The sequence below is a fragment of the Camelus ferus genome, chromosome 19, assembly GCF_009834535.1.
Source record: "Camelus ferus isolate YT-003-E chromosome 19, BCGSAC_Cfer_1.0, whole genome shotgun sequence".
Taxonomy (NCBI): domain Eukaryota; kingdom Metazoa; phylum Chordata; class Mammalia; order Artiodactyla; family Camelidae; genus Camelus; species Camelus ferus.
This window is the reverse complement of record NC_045714.1, coordinates 27,768,309-27,786,487: the sequence shown is the minus strand read 5'-3', so window position 1 is coordinate 27,786,487 and position 18,179 is coordinate 27,768,309. Positions and strand designations below refer to the sequence as shown.

Genomic DNA, 18,179 nt, shown 5'->3' with positions numbered 1-18,179 from the left:
CTGGGAGCCACTTCAAGAACCAGCAGTCATGTTTAATAGATCAGCTGCCTCATTCAGGCAGCTGCAGAATTCAGACACATCCTGGAGCCATTTCACGTCACCCCCAAAGCTGAGAGATTCATTACAAACAGGTCTCTGGGTTTTAGTCAAAATAGTTCGATTTTCCTTTCTAAAAAAGTTTTTAGTCAATTTCCTTTCTTTTCTTTTCTTTTTTTCTTTTCTTTCCCACCAATCAGCAGATCAAAACTCTGGGCCATTTCTTAACCCTAATTCAAACATCACTTCAGAAGTTAACACATTTGAGTTCCAAAAGCAATGCTTTTAACTTCTGTCCTGTGGTCAATAAGAGGCTAAGCCGATCTATAAACAGTGTCAGATGGTGTCTCACACATGGCACTTAAGAAACCGTACTCCTGATACTGCCTTGACCTCAGGGCCTCCAATCAGGCCGTCTCAGTGACACTGAACAGAGAGGCATCAAAGAAAGGGCCTGTGCGGTCCTGAGACCCTGACAGCCATGCAGCCTCCAGGAGAGGGTGCTGACGATGGGCCTGGCCTGGACCTGATGGGGCCACTGAGCATTTTGAGTTTGGCTTGTGGCCTGACTGGGGAAGGCAGGTTTGAAGCTCATTTTCTGTCTACTGATTCCATTTCTCATCTCACCTGCTTCTCAGTTTATTGAGGAACTTTGCACTGGGCCTTGATGGATTCAGGGGTACCTTTTAAGGAAGTCAAAACAAGGTAAGCTCAGAACTAGGGAGGCTCCGAGTCACCTTCAAGAATAGCAAGATGCCCATTTGCTGAGCAGGACAGCATTTCGATGTGGGAAAGTCCTGCAAACAATGTCAACAGCAGAGACTGCTGATTTCCTAGAGGGACATCCCTGGCAGGTGGTTCTGGGGAATGCTGAGAGCTTCCGGTGTCTGTCTGAGGCTGTCCTGGGACCTCCAGGGTGTTCATGGCCTGTTTACAAGGCTCACACCCTCAGGAGGGGGTTAATGAATCAGCACCCAGCTTTTTGCCCATCAGTGCACAATTCTAAGGTGGGTCTTGTGCCCTCAGTTTCCCACAGCAGCCCACGCACGGACACATTTCGTATTGGCTTTCTTTCCCTTTCTCGTCTCCCTGCTCCCCCTCTCACTCCGATTTCCGGGACACTTCCCAAATAACCTACCTGCACCCAAGTCCTTTTCTCAGGGCCTGCTTTTTGGGAAACCCAAACTATGCCAGAGTCAGATAAAAATTCAGTTGTCACAACAAAAAGGATGTAAGGGACCCCTTGAAAGCTCTGTCTCCACCAAGTTGATACCCTGGAGCCTTGGTTTAGATTCCCCAGAAGCAAATCCTAAGATGAGGATTTCACCACAAATAGTTTATTTGGGTGGTGATTCTAGGAAATGTTGGCAGGGAGCAGGGAAGTGAGACGGGAAAGGGATGGAAAAAATAAAGTGAGTGTTACCAAGCTGGTTACCACTGTGGGCAGCTGGGGCAGGACCCTGTGGAGGCTCTCTGGACCTCTGAAGCACAGCAGAACACGCCTCCAAGTTGGCCCACCTGAGGGGTGAGGAAGCTGCCATACTGACCCCTCAACTCCTCATCCATCACTGACTGAGGGCTGCTCCAGTCTGGCTTCCTGAGTTCATAGGTTGTTGTGCAGACCATTGGATGCAGAGTTGGAGACTTGTGTTCTTATCTCTGCTCTGCCCTTGACCTTGGAGGAGTTGTGACCTTGGAGGTCATGTGACGTTGGAAGAGTTGTCTTGCCTCCCAGGACCTTGGTTTCCTCTAGTGCTAAATGAAGGAGCTGGCATGAGATGCTCTGCAGGCCCCTCCTGCCTGAAATGCAGTAGCCAAGATTCCACATGCAGAAGTCGGTGTGGTCACAGGGCTGTGCTGTGTGGGTCACTTGCTGTGAGCAGCCTCTGATCTGGAGGCATTTCAGGTCAAGGGAAAGCTGAGCTGGAAGAAAACTTAGAGCTGGAAACTTCTTTTTATGATTAATAGCAGTGACGCTTAAGGAAGCACCATGCCTTGTGCAAGCTCACCCAGCTAATTAGGAGGTAGAGTTGGAGCCAGAATCTAATTTCCTATTACTCAATTGATGACTCTTTCTATTAATCCATGAACCACACTTTTTGTGTCAAGCTCAAAGGAATAAGCTTTCTTAGATGGTAGATGAATGGCTAAAGAAACACTTGACCCAAACACTGTGATCATGAAGTTGAAAAACATCCTCATTTAAGGGTTTAACCCACATCTCAGAGGCTATAGCTCCTTAGAAAATTCTCTTCTGCTGAATTGGTTCTATGTGTTACCCAGAGACTTCCCAACCCCACCTATAGGGGTCGCTATCAAGTGAAAAGTTGGACCAACAAATGGATTTTTAAAAAATCCAACCTTACTGTGAGTGCTTGGATCAGCAGATGTACCTGTGTTATTCAGCCATAGTCAATATATATGCAAGATGGTGCAGGGTGGTCATAGTGGTAGCCAAGGAAAGGGAACAGACTTGTGGAAAGCAGTGGGGGAATCCAGACTCTTTAGATGTGAAAGGAATTTAGATGTGAATTGAGAATGTAAAGATGGACCAGAACTGCTGTTTCCTGCTTGAACTCATATGAGTATCTTGATTTCATCCATCGAATGACCAGCTAGGGAGTGACACCTTCGACACTGCACAGGACTGAATGATAGACTAGTGATCAGAGGGTGAATTACAGGTATTATGCAAACCTCTGGCTATTTTCTGGCCTGATCTATGTGTGCTATATCATGTTCCATCTGGGCAGAATTCTAAGTGTTGGAAAACCCAGCAGAGTAAAAGTCCACTCTACACTCTTATGTGGTCTGTGAACCATCATCATCAACATTACTTTGCAAGGTATCGATCGGTCCAGACCTACTGTCTCAGAATGTCTGCATTTGAACAAGATCTCCAAGGCATATGCTTAAATTTGAGAAGCACCATTGCAGACATGAAGTGCTACTCAAGACAAGTGGGTACTTCCTTGAGTGGAACCACTGAAAAAACGCTCAGCCAAAAATAGGCTGCTGAAGGAGACCTTACAAACAAGTGGAAAAACGGAATGTAATTCAAATAATCAATACAATGGCTTCATGCTTAGTGCTGCTGTGAGCTAATATTGAAACAATGTTAAATCAAACACAGAGCTTTCAAGAAAAACCTGCTTTAGATTTTTTTTTAGGTGTGAATGTACCTGTTATTTATAGTTATCCCTTAGTTCATTTCACAAAGGATAAAGACATACTGCTATGAGATCTGTTATTATTGTAGAGAAAAACTCCAGAAGGGCTGTTGTGATTCCCACTCAGGGTTTTCATTCGGTATATGAAAGTCTCAGAACTGCCAAATTCCCACCTCATCTTTGAACATACAGAGGTAATTGTCCATCTCAGTTCTGAAATAACCCCCAGCCTTTTCTTTCTTTTTTCTTTCTTTTTTTTTAGATAGGGACTCTCAGATGTTTGTAAAGAATGGAGGTCAAAGTTGACTTTTGGTTTTCTTTTACAAAAATTATCGAAGGAATCATTTACAAAGCAAATCTTAACTAAATACTTTTCTTTGGGAGAAGTGGTTGAATTTCTAAACAGAGAAAACTTTTAAAAGCAACCTGAAAGATGTGAGAAGCATCCTTTCATTGGTAGGGCTCAACAGGTTAATTACAAACCATTTTTTTTAATAACCAGGTGAAACATGCAATTGCCTCTTGATGACCAGGCTTGGAGAGGGCACACAGGCACTTCTGCCATGTTTCCTTCGCCAAAGGGAGTTATGTGTCCAATCCTAGGTTCAAGGGATGAAAAATAGACTCCAACACTTGATGGAAGAGGCTACTAAATTATATTGCATGGGAGGGAAATCATTGGGAGAAAGTTGCAATCCATTTACCACATCAGAGAAGGCTGACTGCTACAGTAAACAATCCCCAAATCTCAAGATTTTAACACAGTCCAGGTTTATTCCTTGCCTTAAGTATAATCCAGTAAGGGTGGGCAGGGGAGTGGGTGAGGGGCTCTGTTCCACACAGTTGCTCAGAAACCTAGGGTCATGTCCAGCTGCTGTGTCATTCAAGGCCACGGAGCCTTCCACCACGTCTTCCGTTTCCAGCCAGTAGATGAGGGAAGAGAGCAAACACGTAGAAGGAACATCTCCCAATCATCACAACCTGGAGCTGTCCTACATATCACTTCCTCCACCTTTCTGATGGCCAGAACTGGGTCACATAGCCGAACAGAACAACGAGGGAGGCTAGGATATGTGGTCCAGCTGGATTAGGTGGAAAAGGGAAAATGATTTTTTGAACACCTGGCCAGACTCTGCTACAGCTACAGACTTTGTGACTGTGGAACACACCCCAGGAGAAGGGCACATTTCAGAACGTCAACGTGTGACCCTGCGGGGTGGACAAAGTTTAGGAAGATGAGGTCATGATCAGGAAGGGGAGGCAGACCCAGGTCCCTGTGTAAAATACCTGGGAGGTGAGACAGGCTTCTGGGGAAGGGTTTGGAGAGACTTTGGATGAGCTGGATGCTTTGGAGGCCGTGGAACTGTAACAGGAGATGGAGTGAAGGGCATAGGAAGAGCATTGAGCCACGTGGGGAGACTGGAGTTTGTGTGCTTGTTTAACATTGTTGCCTTAATGTGGATGGCTATGTTCGTGCTGGTCAGAATAATGTACCCCTTAGGGCTACATTAAAAAGCGATGCTCCGTGTCTCATTTGCATCTTGAAAATATGCACATACAGGTGCGGGCCAGAAAGGGCTGCGCTCAGAACATGCATTCTTACGTGAACTGCAAGTAATTGCACAAGCAAACAGGAAGTTGCGTAGGTATGCAGGGAGCTGCCTGTTGGAGAGCCGTGTGTTGGCACAGGCGGGCGCGTGCCTTGTCCGTCTGTGTATTTTAAAGAATTCTGCGGAGAGGAGGGAGGAAAAGCAGGCCCTCGGGCATCTGCTTCTCTAATGACAGCTGTCCTTTGCCCTTCTCAAGGTTTCCTTCCTGGGCAGAGCCAGGTTCAGAGCGTGTTTGTGGCCTCAGAAGACTATGTCTTTTTCAAGGTCTTAATGGGAGCACCCATGCGGGGGTGGTTTGCTCTGAAAGTTTATCCCCCTCTCCCCGTCATTCACATGTTGGGACGCCAATGCCCAATGTGATGGTGTTAGAAGGTGGGGCCTTTGGGAGGTGGATAGGTCCTGAGGGCGGAGCTCTCATGAATGGAACCAGTGCTGTTATAAAAGAGGCCCCAGAGAGCTCCCGGGCCCCTTCCACCAAGTGAAGACGCAGAAGAGCCTGTGACCCGGAAGAGGGTCCTCACCGGACGTGCTGGCACCCTGATCTCGGACTTGCAGCCTCCGGAACTGTGAGCAGTAGATTTCTGTTGTTCGTAAGCTGCCCTGTCTGTGCTGTTTTGTTATAGCAGCAGGACAGGCTAAGACACAGGGTTTGCAGGTGGCCGTCTGGACGTGTGTTAGTTCTGTGCTGGGAGTTTGTGGTTGTCTCTTTTGCCAACTGCTGAGCTGCTGAATAAGCTCCTCCTCTGAAATTCTCTTTGCTGGGATCTCTGTGTCCCGGTTTTCCTCCGGATTCTGCCGGTCACTTTCCCTCGTCTTTATCACTGGCCTCTTCCTCCATCTGTCCCTTGGATGTTTCCCTGTGAGTCCGCCCTTAACCGTCTTCTGACTTTCTGGACCAGCACTTTTCAGTCGAACTTTCTGCAGTGGTGGAAATGTTCCATATCTGAGCTGCCCTGTCCCATTGCCGGTCACCACTGACTGCTTGACATGTGGCTAGTGGGCTGGAGGAACTGAATTTTACATCTTATTTAATTTAAACTTAAATAGCCACAGGTGGCCAGTGGCTGCGTGTTGTAGGCATAGCTCTAGAATAATCTTTATGGGTAGTAATGTCCCCTGCAGTGTCGTCACCATAGTCACCATCACCAACATCGACCCATTATTGCTGATCTGAATCTCTTGCCCTGCCTGCACTCTGAGCTCATTTTTACAAATACCTGTGACACCTTGACTGGCTGGCCTGCGGTCCCCTCAACTGCGCTGTGCCTAATGTTTAACTCTGTTCACAGCACACATTCTCTCCTGGCCTTCCTTCTGTCACTTCACCCTCATTTATGTCTTAGAAGCTAGTTCTGATCTCATATGCTATCACTGAGGTGGATCCAGGTTTTGGAAAACCTAAACTTAATACAAATTTAAAGGGTGCTCTTTTTTAATTTAAAAAATTTAAAAACATTTAAAATAATTTGTTATGTGATACTGTTGACTTAATTTTGGGGGGGTAATTAGGTCTATTTTATATATCTGTATCTTTTTAATGGGGTACTGGGGATTGAACCTGGGACTCATGCATGCTAACCACACACTCTACCATTGAGCTATACCCTCCCCCATAGGGGTTGCTTTTTAAGAAAAAGAATATAGAAGCGTGAATACAAAATTAGATTCAGAGCTGTGGAGGGGCCTGAGCAAGTGAGAGAAGTATTCCTGAAATTAAGCTTTATTCCCTTTACTATAAACTGGCTTCAGTTTATCTTTAGAATATTTTACAGTTTCTGGGTTTGAATTTCAATTTGACCACTTTCTTGCTGCATGAACTTGGGCACAGTACTTAGCTATGCTGAGGTTCAGTGGGCTTATTGGGGATAACAATAATAATACCTTTTCAACTGGGTTGTTTACAAAATTAATAAGATAATATATGAAAAGACTGGTATGTCTAGGAGGTATTCTCTGATGATAATTTTATTCCCGTTCTCATTACATAGGGAATAAATAGTACCAGCAATAATAATGGTAATAATAATAGTAGTTAATGTATCAGATCAACACTTTACATAGTGTATCTCACTTATTCCTACAGGGTAGGTGCTCTCCTTGTCCCCATTTTACAGATGGGAAACTGAGGCCCAAAGAAGGTAAGCAACATGTCCAAGGTCTCCCATGCGAGTAAGGAGAGGAGCCGGGATTCGAACTGAGGCAGTTGGACCCTTGAGCTCTTAGCCTCAGGCCGTGAGCTGGGCATGTGGGATTCTTCACAACCCCCTTTGCATCAATGTGCTGAGTTCCCTCCATATGTGTTGATGTTCTTGACAGTCACTAAGCATTCCATGACTTGCTTGTGTGCTTCTGTTTCTTTCCTCATGCTGTTTCTTTTCCTTGGAATGTCCTTTACTCTTCCTCAATCTCCTGTGCGTTCCCATGTGCTGTATTCGTGTCTTAATGTAACAACCTTTACTGCTCTCACTGTAAAGGAGTTGCCATAAGGTTTTTTTTTTTTTAATTTTATTGAAGTATAGTTGATTTACAATGTTGTGTTAGTTTCTGGTGTACAGCATAGTGATTCAGTTATATATATACATATGTATTCTTTTTCATATTCTTTTCATTATAGGTTATTACAAGATACTGAGTGTAGTTCCCTGTGCTATATAGTAGGTCCTTGTTGTTTATCTATTTTACATATAGCAGTTTTATTTCCCCATTCAACAAAACGTTCTTTGTATGAGTTTCACAGATGCTTATCTCCTGGGCAACCAATCTGTTGTTACCTCACAGGGGAGCTTTGAAAAATACAGATGCCTGGGACTCCCACCCTCAGGCCACATACATCATAATATTTGGGCTTGGGTTGAGATTCACTAACCTAAAGGATTATGTTTTTCCCTCTTTGAGCTGGTTACTAGAAAGCCAAGAACCAAGTCCCAGCTCAGCTCTGCAAGGATGCAGAGCCTCTGGCTTAATTTCATCTCATCCCCTCATTTTCCCTTTACATTTTATTTGAAATTGTAAGTCACCTTGGCTTTTGGCATGCCTTTTTGTGGATCACCTAGCTGAATCTTTCAGTCACTTACAAGTACAAATATAAATGGCGATGATGCAATTGATGATGACAACAGACTTACTCTACAACGATCAGAAACTTCCTTGACGGCTGCCTGTTGGCCCACACTCTGTGGAGTGGGCCAATCCCTAAACTGATGGGTAGAAAACAGAAGATAAAATAAATTGAAATTTTGAAAAAAAAATTCTCTTTCAATCTGGGTTGCCAGCCAGTCCAGAATGAGTCCACGGCCATGGCCGTTTAAATGCAGCTTGCATGTGGCCATTGGTCTGGTCGTTTCATCTGACTTGGCCCCTCCTTTGATTCTAGCTTTATTGAGATGAAAAAATCTGCCTGTTAAAAAGGGTGTATGAAATGAAATCTTGCAAAGCAAATTCCCTTGTTTATTTGAAACTACTGACATATAAATTGCAGTGTCTAACTCTACCCCCAATTCTCGTTATTTGGGGGACTTCCTGCTCAGGTGTCCCCATGTGGTTAGGTAATGACCTCTGAGTACACTGAGCAGGTACTCCGGGTACAGCTGCAGGCTTTTCAGTTTCCCATCTGCTGGCCTTCGTCCTGACTCATCTGAAAGCCAGCGTAGGGGCTGCGGCTGTGAAATGACTTTTTGTCCTCACATTTTAGGCGTTTTGAGGGCCCCAAAAGGCAAAATGGAGAGGAGTGGCTAGGGGAAGAGGGCCTGGCAAGGTTCCTTGATCTCCAGCTCGCCTTCTGCTGATGCCCGCAGATGGTGGGGGCTGAGGGCAGGCTCCTCAGGTGGGGGCTCCAGCCCTGGCAGCCTCGTGTGCCCAGAACCTCCTTAAAAGCTGATTATCCGGCTTGCCTCCTTTGTGAGCCGGCTCATTACCATTTCATTGTGTTGGGGCAATTCTCACCCTGTGCAATGAATATTGACTTCAGAATCGCTTTTCCAGCTGAATTACAGGGGGGCGGTCGGAGGGTCGGCGGCTTGCCCAGCCCCAGCCGCTCTGGCAGCTACTTGAATAGTCTCCAAGAAAAGCTGTTTGCTTGAGCATTTAGGGATAACAGAGACTGTCACAGACCGCTACAGTGATTTATTAAAAGACAGGAAAACAGGAGAAAAGACCTTTACTGATTTCTTTCACCAGCTGCCTGCTCGCCTTGCTTTCTTTCATTCTGTCTCTCTGTCTACCCCTGTGTCTCTCTCTCCACTCTTTTCTTTTTTATTCTTCCTCCCTCCTTTCCTCCTTCCTTCCTCTTTTTCTCTCTCTCTTCCTCTCTGCCTCTCCCTCACTCCATGCCTCTCTGCCTTTCTTTCTCTGCCTTCTCTTTGTTCTCATTTTTTTAAAATGAGAGAGGGACCAAGACTGCTGTGTTTCAGGCCAATGCTTGAGGGACTTCGTGCCCGTTTTCTACACCTAAACACCACACCGCAATTATAGGAGCCGGCTCTCCAGGTCGGTTATCTGAAGGTGAGGATAGGGGATTGAGGGTTTGCAATTGTGCATGGGCACAAGCACGCAAGCGCGCAAACAAGCACGACCGCACACGGGCATGCACATGAGCAGAACTATGCCCACGCGCACACACATGCGCACGCATATGCATATACGCATACACGTGCGAGCGCGCGCACGCGTGCACACATGCACATGCACACCCATGGACACAGGCACGCGCTTTAAATGGTGCGCCGCTGTCCTGGAAAGTGGAAACTACTGGGGAAAGGGAGGCAGGTTACTCCTCTTCTCGCCCCCTCCTCCCTCGAAAGACTCCGGTGGTCCTGACCTCTGGGCCCTCCCCTGGCGCAGGGCCCGGCTTCTGCAGAGGCCACCCCAGCGCTGTCGGCCTGTGTGACTCTCTGGAGCGGGTTCCCCGGATGGCCTTCTTTACCTCTTCTGGTTCTTCTCAGGCCTGTTCAACCCCCGCTATGTCCCTAGTGGCTCCTCCTGCATCAGGACACCTGACAGATGCAAACGTGGCTGCCGGGAGGGCAAACCTTCCAGGTGCAAATCCAAGAAATTGTCTTGGATGATCATTTCTGCTGAACCAAGCAACCTAGGGACCAGTAAGCAAACTGTGTCAGGGGGACACTGGGATCAGAAGGTAAAAGGGCGTGCTGGTGACGCTGAGTGCGCTGGCCACTGGTGGGCGATCATGGGTGGGGGTAGCTTTTCAAAATTAAGCCCCAAGGACTTGGTTTTCAGACCTTCTCTGAGATGCAGGAACATGGGCCTCTTCTTTGTAGCTTCCAGTTTTGCACAGATGCGTTCTCTTGGGATCCACACCCAGTCTCTCTGCTTTGCCTTTGGAGGTTATTTCTGTGCCCCTCCCCTCCCCACTCCAGCGCATCGTTCTCTCCCTGTCCTCTGCGGAGCCCCCACCTTTCACTGTGCGGTTCCCAGATGCCTGTGCCCTCTTAGCTCCCTCCATGAGGCTCTAATTAGCCTTCCCACAACCCCATAAATCAGCGGCCCCACCTCCTCTGGGGTTTGCTTCCTTCGTGGAGGCTGCAGGCTCACCTTTCCCTGCCCAGATGACAAATCAGCCATTAATCTCGGTTGGAAAAATGTTTATTGGCTGGCTTCCTTCAGCAGCCTCTGAACCGTTTGCAAATAAAGACAAGGGATCTGGGGTGACCTCTCTAGAGATAGGAGCTCACAGGTGGATTTATTCTCAGGTTTGATTTTTTTTTCTTTCTTCGTGAAGAGGATAAATGTATAACCGCCTCTTGGTGCTTGTGACTTCTTATTTTTGAAGAGGTTTCAGATCTGTTGGGCTGAGGTGCGTTTGTGTCGGGCAGACTAGTTAGTTGCTGTGCTTGCTTGGAGACAGGGTGACCTGCGGGAGGAGTGAACGGGGTGGCTTGACTGGGTGCTCAGTGACTGAGCAGTTCAAACAGGGTGCTGCCATGATATTTCCACGGTCAACGGACAATGGTGCAGAAGAGTATGTGTTGGACCTCTGCATCAGCCTTGTGGTTTCCCTGCCTGCTCTCCAGGTGTTGAAGGGCTCCCGTCTCCCTTCTTGGGCTCCAGGCAGTTGGGTCATTTTATAATCTAAATTCAGTCCCCAAGAAGAGGGATGAATTCATCAACTGAGGTGTGTCTTTAAGGATGTGGAAAATAGGGGGGAGGGTATAGCTTAGTGGTAGAGTGCTTGCCTAGCATGCATGAGGTCCTGGGTTCAATCCTCAGTACCGCCATGAAAAAACAATTTAAAATAAATAAACCCTAATAACCGCCCCCCAAGAAAAAAAGGATGTAGGAAATAAACCTGGAAAGCTCAGGGGAGGGTAGGAAGGGCCTCTCTTGAGGGAGAATAGCTGTGAGGGATGATCGAGTTTTCAAACGTCATGGCTGTGGGTAAGATGTGGATGTTGGGTCCTTAAGTGTCCCATGTGGATGTTGAGTTCTTAAGTGTTCCACCTCTGCTCTAACCCTAAGGAATTTTGTGATGTGGGCATTTAGGGTGTTGGGCCAGGGCAGAGGGGTAGATACTTTCATGGTCCTCAAGCCCCAAGCAGATTGTGCCTTTCAGGAAAGATTAATGGGGCTTTGTGACCTCAGTGCAATGGATAAACTTAAAACCTGAAGCCCCTCGGGACATGATCTATAAAATGGTCCACACCAAAATAAGATGTTGGAGTCTGTAATCTTGATGTTTGTTGTCTGGTGATAGCACATTTGTCCCCACTTCCCCATCCCAACAGTTACTTTAGACAGACAATTACCCATTCAACTGATTTTTAAAAAATGCTTTTTGGTCACCAGGGCTTAAAAGAGGAGGCAACCTACATGCTATAAAAAGTATTCAGCATCTCTGTCCTTTCCTCCCTACACTCTTTGACCTTGTCAAAGAGATGTGTCTCCCTCATTACTGGAAAAATCCTTGAGGATTGCAGTACTGTGATTTTCATCTTTGTGTTACCATCTCCCTCCCAGGAGGGATGGTCCATTCTTTTTCTTTTTGTGTCCTTCACTCAACATACCGTTTTTGAGATTGATTGTTGGATGACCACCATGGTTGCACAGATGACCTTAAGCAATCCACTGAATTTTTACCCCCTTGGAATGTGTCACTGCCACTAGGGTCCAGGGGATATTACTGTTATCCAGAATGACTAAACTGCCAGTACCCATTTTGAACAAGAGCCTGGGGCTGAAATCAACTGCCTCCCTAGTCCGTGTGTGCTGGGGTTGGGGTAGAGTGCTCTGTTTTCTTCCTGGTACTTGGAAGGTACTTTCATTGGAAGCACTTTTGCATATAGCTTTAGGTCTAATAGAAACAATTTTATGACTACTGTATTTGGAAGAGGGGGTTCTTTGTTGAAGACACTTCTGTGGTCTGGCTAAGACGCTTATCTTTTGTGCAGAATATAGCTCCTATATGACTTGCAAATGAGCCCAGCCTGCTGAAAATGAAGGGATGTCTTGACCGTGGTATTCTTTGTCCTGTCTGGCCTGCAAGTCCTGACTTTGGAGAATTTTCTAGACACACTGTGCCTATGTGCTTCCTCCATTCCCTAATCGCAGGCAACTTAGGTTTGCCTGGCTTTGGTCACACTTCCAGCTAATTCCCAGGGTGGGTGTTGTACCAGTCTAGCTTCTTAGGGCTACACCTTGGGCACAGCCCAGAAAGTCACTTTAGTACGTACTTAACTTGACTCCTTTGCCAGTGGTGCACTGTTAATGATTAATGTCTTGTCCTTCATAATTAAAGATAATCATACCACCCCAGAGGTTTTATTTTAAGTTTATAGTTCCCGCTAGCAATGCTTATTGACTTGTGCAGTTACATTGTCTCATTTAGTTCTTAGATGGTAAAGAATTTTAGAGCATTGAGGGCTTTGGGGGTCATTTTTTAATATAAGAAATGAAAATACATGTCAGAGAGCTTCACTGATTCATGAAAGTGACCGTACTAATTAGTGTTGGTGGCTGGATGGCTGAGGTGGAAGACCCTTACCTTCTAGGACAACATTTATATATAAAATCTTTGTGCAAATATGGAAGCCAGGAGGCCTATGTGTTACAGTAATTAGTTTATTAAGTTCCACTGATAATATGTAGCCACTGCTACATTCTTCGTAGATGGGTGACGTTTGAAGCAGAGGGTTTTTATCCCAACTTGGGTGACTGGTGAGAAGATAATTTCACCTGTCTCCACTTAGTTATACTGCTTGACGTTAGTAACATTTCTGGTGTCAAGAAATTTGGGAATCATCTGTAGTTTTCTGTTCGAACATATTCTTTCTTGCTTTTGGCCTTGTGTGTCGGCTAAACCCAAACTCTGACTCCTTACTGTTTCATCGTTAAGTACAGGAGGAGAGAGGGAGGTAACCCCCATCTGGCCTCAGGGGCTCAGGACTCCCCAGTTGTTGCCTGTGAGAGCTGAGCATGTGGCTCTGAGGCTCTGGAGGATGTGGCCTTCGGGGTTATGGATCTGCTGGCTTCAGAGGAAGTCGACCTTGACTGTGAAATAGAGAGTTGGAAAAGCAGCTTTACCCAAGGGCCCACAGCTAATGATTCCAAAGTGTTGACTAAAGTATCAGGGTAAACAAACAATAGCGGGCTTTCAGAGTGTTTACTTAGCTCTGTGCCTTACAAAGGGGTTGCGTGGGCTCCCGTCCACCCCACATTGCTGGCTTGCATCACCACCGTCTGTCCGTTTTGAAGCAACTTAAGTGATTTTGACCTTTTGTTTAGGTTGTGGGTCAGCGCAGAGAGGAAGTTTTCTATAAACCACCGTGATGTTTGTCTCAAATCGGAATAGGCATGTCTTTGATTAGAATTCCTTTCAGATCCAGGAATGGCGTCAACAGGCTGGATGGATGTGTCAGACAGGAGGGGCATGTGCCTTACACTTGTCAGATGTTCACTCTCCTCATTGTGTTTAATCAAAAGCATGGCAGATGATGTGAGATGTTTCATTATGGTTTAAATCACTCGAGCAAAGTGTGTCCTGGCCAACTGTCCCCCTTCTATTGTGTTTTCATAAGCAGCATTAGATGTCCTGGTCTTATACCCAGGAGCTACTGAGGAATTTCTCAAATGGAGAAATTTTCTCAGATTTCAGCACACAAGGTAATTTTGAACCTGTAATTGCACATGGTGCCATTTTCAGAGAGGCTGGTACTACATTCAAGAAAAACTAGGCACATGAACTCTGTGCAGAACAAATACATGAAAACTGATATCAAATTAGCATATTGAGCATGCTGGATATATTATTATTATTCATTTCTCCAAATTCTTTTTGAAATGTGTGGGGGGGGAAATGTACATGCATTTAATCAACGCAATTTTACTAACTTGGAACTTGAAGTTCGACAGACTAACAATGTAGATCAAGTTTCTAGTAACAGAACTGAGGCTGAGTCCAAGGGGTCCCAATTCTTGCTCCTGGCCTGACTCAGCTCAGGGCGCCACGCCAGCCTCGGATGGACAGTCAAGTCTTTTTACTCTGAGCCGAGTGGCAGCTATCCTCTGAGCCCTCCACTGCGTTTGAGTATTGTCACCACCCCCACCTCATCCTGTCACCACTCATGAACCCATCAGATGCCAAGCAACTGTCCTCAGGGCATTTCTCCTGCAAGTCCCCATATGTCACACTTTCTCTGACCCCTTCTCCCAACAAGGATTAACCAATCCTGTGTCCTATTTCCCCAGAGTCAATCTAGATGGCTTGATAAGTAAAAAGGAGGTAACAGTAGGGGTTGTCGTGGCACCTTGTACATCTGAGCTCTTCCTGGAGAGCAGAGAACTTTCTTTCATGCCTTGGATCAAAGCATGCCTATGGGCGTCATCCTAAAACATCAAGACCATTGGGTATGGATAGTTGATGCTGAATAATAAATGAATGAATGAATGAATAATTTGAGTCTAGTGTATTTATTCTAAACGGGAAAATTAAGGCTCAGAAAACTGAAATAGTCCGAGATTTCAGGAGCAGTGGAGCAGAGACCAAAGCCAGATCTCCCAGAGGCCACACTGACCTCCTTCAGGGTCAGCTCAGGTCCAGTTTGCTCTAGGAAGAAACGTCACTCTCTCTTTTTCAATCCCTTGCTTCCTTTTGACCCATTCCTCCCTCTGTACATCTTAGCACTTGGTTCCACCGAATGCAACACATTTTACTGTTGCATTGTACGTCATTCCCATCCGAGCTCAATGCCTGGTGAATAGAAAATTCTAAGTGTTTGTGGAGGAGTAAAATGCAAATGGCTTCCAATTCTTAATACACATGAGTCTTACTTCCTGAACTGGGGGTAGACACCTGTGTTCTATTTTTTTTATTGTGTTTACTAGAGTCACAGTTATGCCGCAGACACATAGTAGGTGTTCAACAAAAGATTTCTTGACTGTAATTGAATTTCCTGGTAGCTGAACAATTTCCTGGTAGTAGACAGACTGGTGGGTAGATATAAATTAGCAAAGCAGATATAAACCATGTGTTGATCATTGAAAAGTCGTTTCATTTTTCGCCAAGATAAATGCTTTTTTAATGTGTAAAGAAATCTATAATTTTCTGTGCTTTGAATTAAAGCTCCTACTTCCCCAGGTTTCCTGCCTGCTTCTGGCTGCTCTTAATGAGCTAATTTACCCCACCGAGGTGAGAGGTTTCCTCTTGGGAAGGGGTTTAGATGGGCCTCGCTCACATCCAGGGCCCCAAAGCGTTTCCTTACAGGGCTTTAAACACTCTGAACGTATTGAAGAGAGAAGCCAAGAAACAAATCTGTTGTTTTAAGCTTTATTCCTTGAGGCTCAGTGGCTGGGCTTTCCTCCCGCTTTGATCACACTCGCTGGAGTGACTGGGCTGGAGACTGCGGAGAAGGGCTGGGTCTCCTTCGGAAGCCCAGTTCAGCGGGACCCACCCAGCTCCACACAATGAAAATCAAGTTGTCAAGCCTTTGAGGTGGCTGTGAAGATTTATTCTTCCTGGGCAAATTGGTAAGACATTTGTATTTTAAAAAAACAAAACAAAACAAAACACTTTGATGAACTCGATAAGGAAGCCCTGGTTTGAAGGTGGGAAAACATTCTAGAGGTTTTTCCACCGCTGAACGGGGTTCTCAACATTCATTGCCAAGCTTGACCTGTGGAAATGAACTTGCCCTTCAAATTAATGACAAGATCGTAAAGGGGGCGGTGAACACATGGGGATGACGGAACACGTGCTTACTTTGTCTTAGAATATAAGCCTCCATGAGGCAGAAGCTGTCTTAGAAACCTTCTCCATTCCTCTCCCGGGCCCCCAGTTGCCCACTAGTCTTTTGATGGCTCTGTTTTGATTATATTAGTTATGTCACTAATTATGATCCTATTGCTTCCATGACTTCTCCCAGTTGAAGCAATGGAAGATGCAATTTTTATTATGCATATAATGGAAATACTTTCTGTCCTTTCTGAGGCCATGTGGGTTGTTTGTTGTAGGAGCGTCACACACTGTTCCCAGTATGTTTTGGTCACATTCAGTCCTCGAGGGATCTAGGAAAGGAAATGGATGTGAAATATCTTTCTCTTATATTCCAGAAAGCCTTTTTAGCCAGGAACATCTGCCAATGTCCCTGAGATGGTTCTCTTTAACATCCTTTGGTTAAGCAGACCATTATGAACAGCTCTTAGAAGGCTGTGAGCTCCAGACCAAAAAAAAAAAAAAACAAAAAAACCACCAACAACAAAAAAACCACATACACACACAAAAACCAAAAAGCAAGAAAACAAACAAACAAAAAAATCCCCACAGGCATTTATCCACCGGTAGCGGTAGAAATTCTCCAATAATTGGGGGTTTTTCTTGGGAAAATCAGAAAACCATCCTTTGCTTCTGTTACTGGGACAGCCCTGTCTTGGGGTGAAACTGACAGTGTTGCTCAGTGGAGAGCCCCTGGGCTTGTAACAGATGGAAGCAGGTTTGAATTCCTTGGTGGGCACTTGTTTGCTATGTCACCTCGGGTAGATGCTTAATTATTCTTGCTCAATTAACTCAACTGTAAAATCAGGGTAATTGCGTTTTGCTGGTTGGAGCCATTCAGGTTGTGAAGATCAAAGGCAGGCTCAGGTTACTTGGGGATTACGACAAGAGACATGGGCACTTTAGGAAATGTGGCAAATGGTCATCGTGCAGAAGAAGGCAACCCCTTCCTACAAGGCCCTGCCATATTCATGGCCTGGTTTCTTCTCATCTCCTCGTCTCTCTGCACATCTGTCTCCACTCTGCCTTCGGGGGTTTTTCTTCTTTCTCCTCTTTCCATGGCTATCTCTCCTTGACCTTATCTTGCATTCAAACTCCACCAGTAGAGAGGATCCCACTGAATCAGGAGGTTACCACCGAATAGGGAGCCCCTGTTGGTCAGAGTTCTCATGCCAGACTTCCTCAGCCTGTGGATGGTTGCCTTTGGCGCAGGATCCAATCCCTGAAACCATCTTCAGCAGCTGGGTCAACATCCCCTACATTGTTCAGTAGGGGACAGCCCTTGATAATCTCCATTTGCTCCTCCAGATCTGTTCTCCATTCTTCTCTGCCCTGCTATGTGTGCCCTGGGGACGGACCTCTGAACTGTTTTGCCTGTGCTCCATGGCTGTGGGTTTCCTGTTAGGCGTAGCTGATGGGAAGCATTGGAAGGAGATCAGACAATGGAAGGGAGAGAAGTTGGGGCATTTGTTGTTCATCTCCTCCCGCCCCCCTAACCTGGCTGTGGTTCCGTCAGTGCCAAGCCTCTGTCCATCAGCCCCGCTAGCACGGCTACCACTCTCCCTAGCATTTTAGTAACAGTCCTCTTCTCCAGGCCTACAGGGTAATGGCTTCCCACTTTTGCTGGATCCTGGGCGCTTCACCATCCCTAGCTGGTTTTGTAAATAGTCCCTTCACTCAACTCAGTGAGCCCTTTCAGTGGGCCAGGTCTTTCTTGTTGGAACCTTGACTGGTACAGGGATCGCCACCCGCATGCTGTCCAGGACAGACACTCAACTTCAGGGAGAGTTGTAAGAATTAAATGGGTTTATGTTCCTAAGGGTCTAGTGTCTTAAGAGACTCAATAACTTGAAGCTCTTAACAGTATTACTTCGACCACGTTTGTGTGGAAAAGCTGATCAGTGGTAGTTAGGAGGCAGAAAGTGCCATCCAGTGCAATAACCTGAAAGTAGCCACTTTCAAGATCACAGGAATGATGTTCACAGGCTCACCAGAGGCACCATCTTGATTTTTCTGTAGCAAATTCAGAGAGATGGGAATGTGACAAGGCTTTGTGGGATATTATTTAAAGACACGATATGGGGCATCCATTGTTATTACGTTATTAAAACAACATGATAGAGTGGGGCTGAGCTGAGCTAA

At 45.8% G+C, this 18,179-nt stretch overlaps 1 long non-coding RNA gene across 1 annotated transcript in view; it reads left to right on the top strand.

Annotated features, from left to right (window-relative positions):
- The first annotated feature begins 5,178 nt into the window (after positions 1-5,178).
- LOC116657948 overlaps positions 5,179-18,179 on the top strand; it is a 56,457-nt gene continuing 43,456 nt past the window's right edge. Inside the window, exon 1 of the long non-coding RNA XR_004313127.1 lies at positions 5,179-5,382. This is a non-coding gene — a long non-coding RNA (uncharacterized LOC116657948). The remainder of the gene's footprint in view (positions 5,383-18,179) is intronic.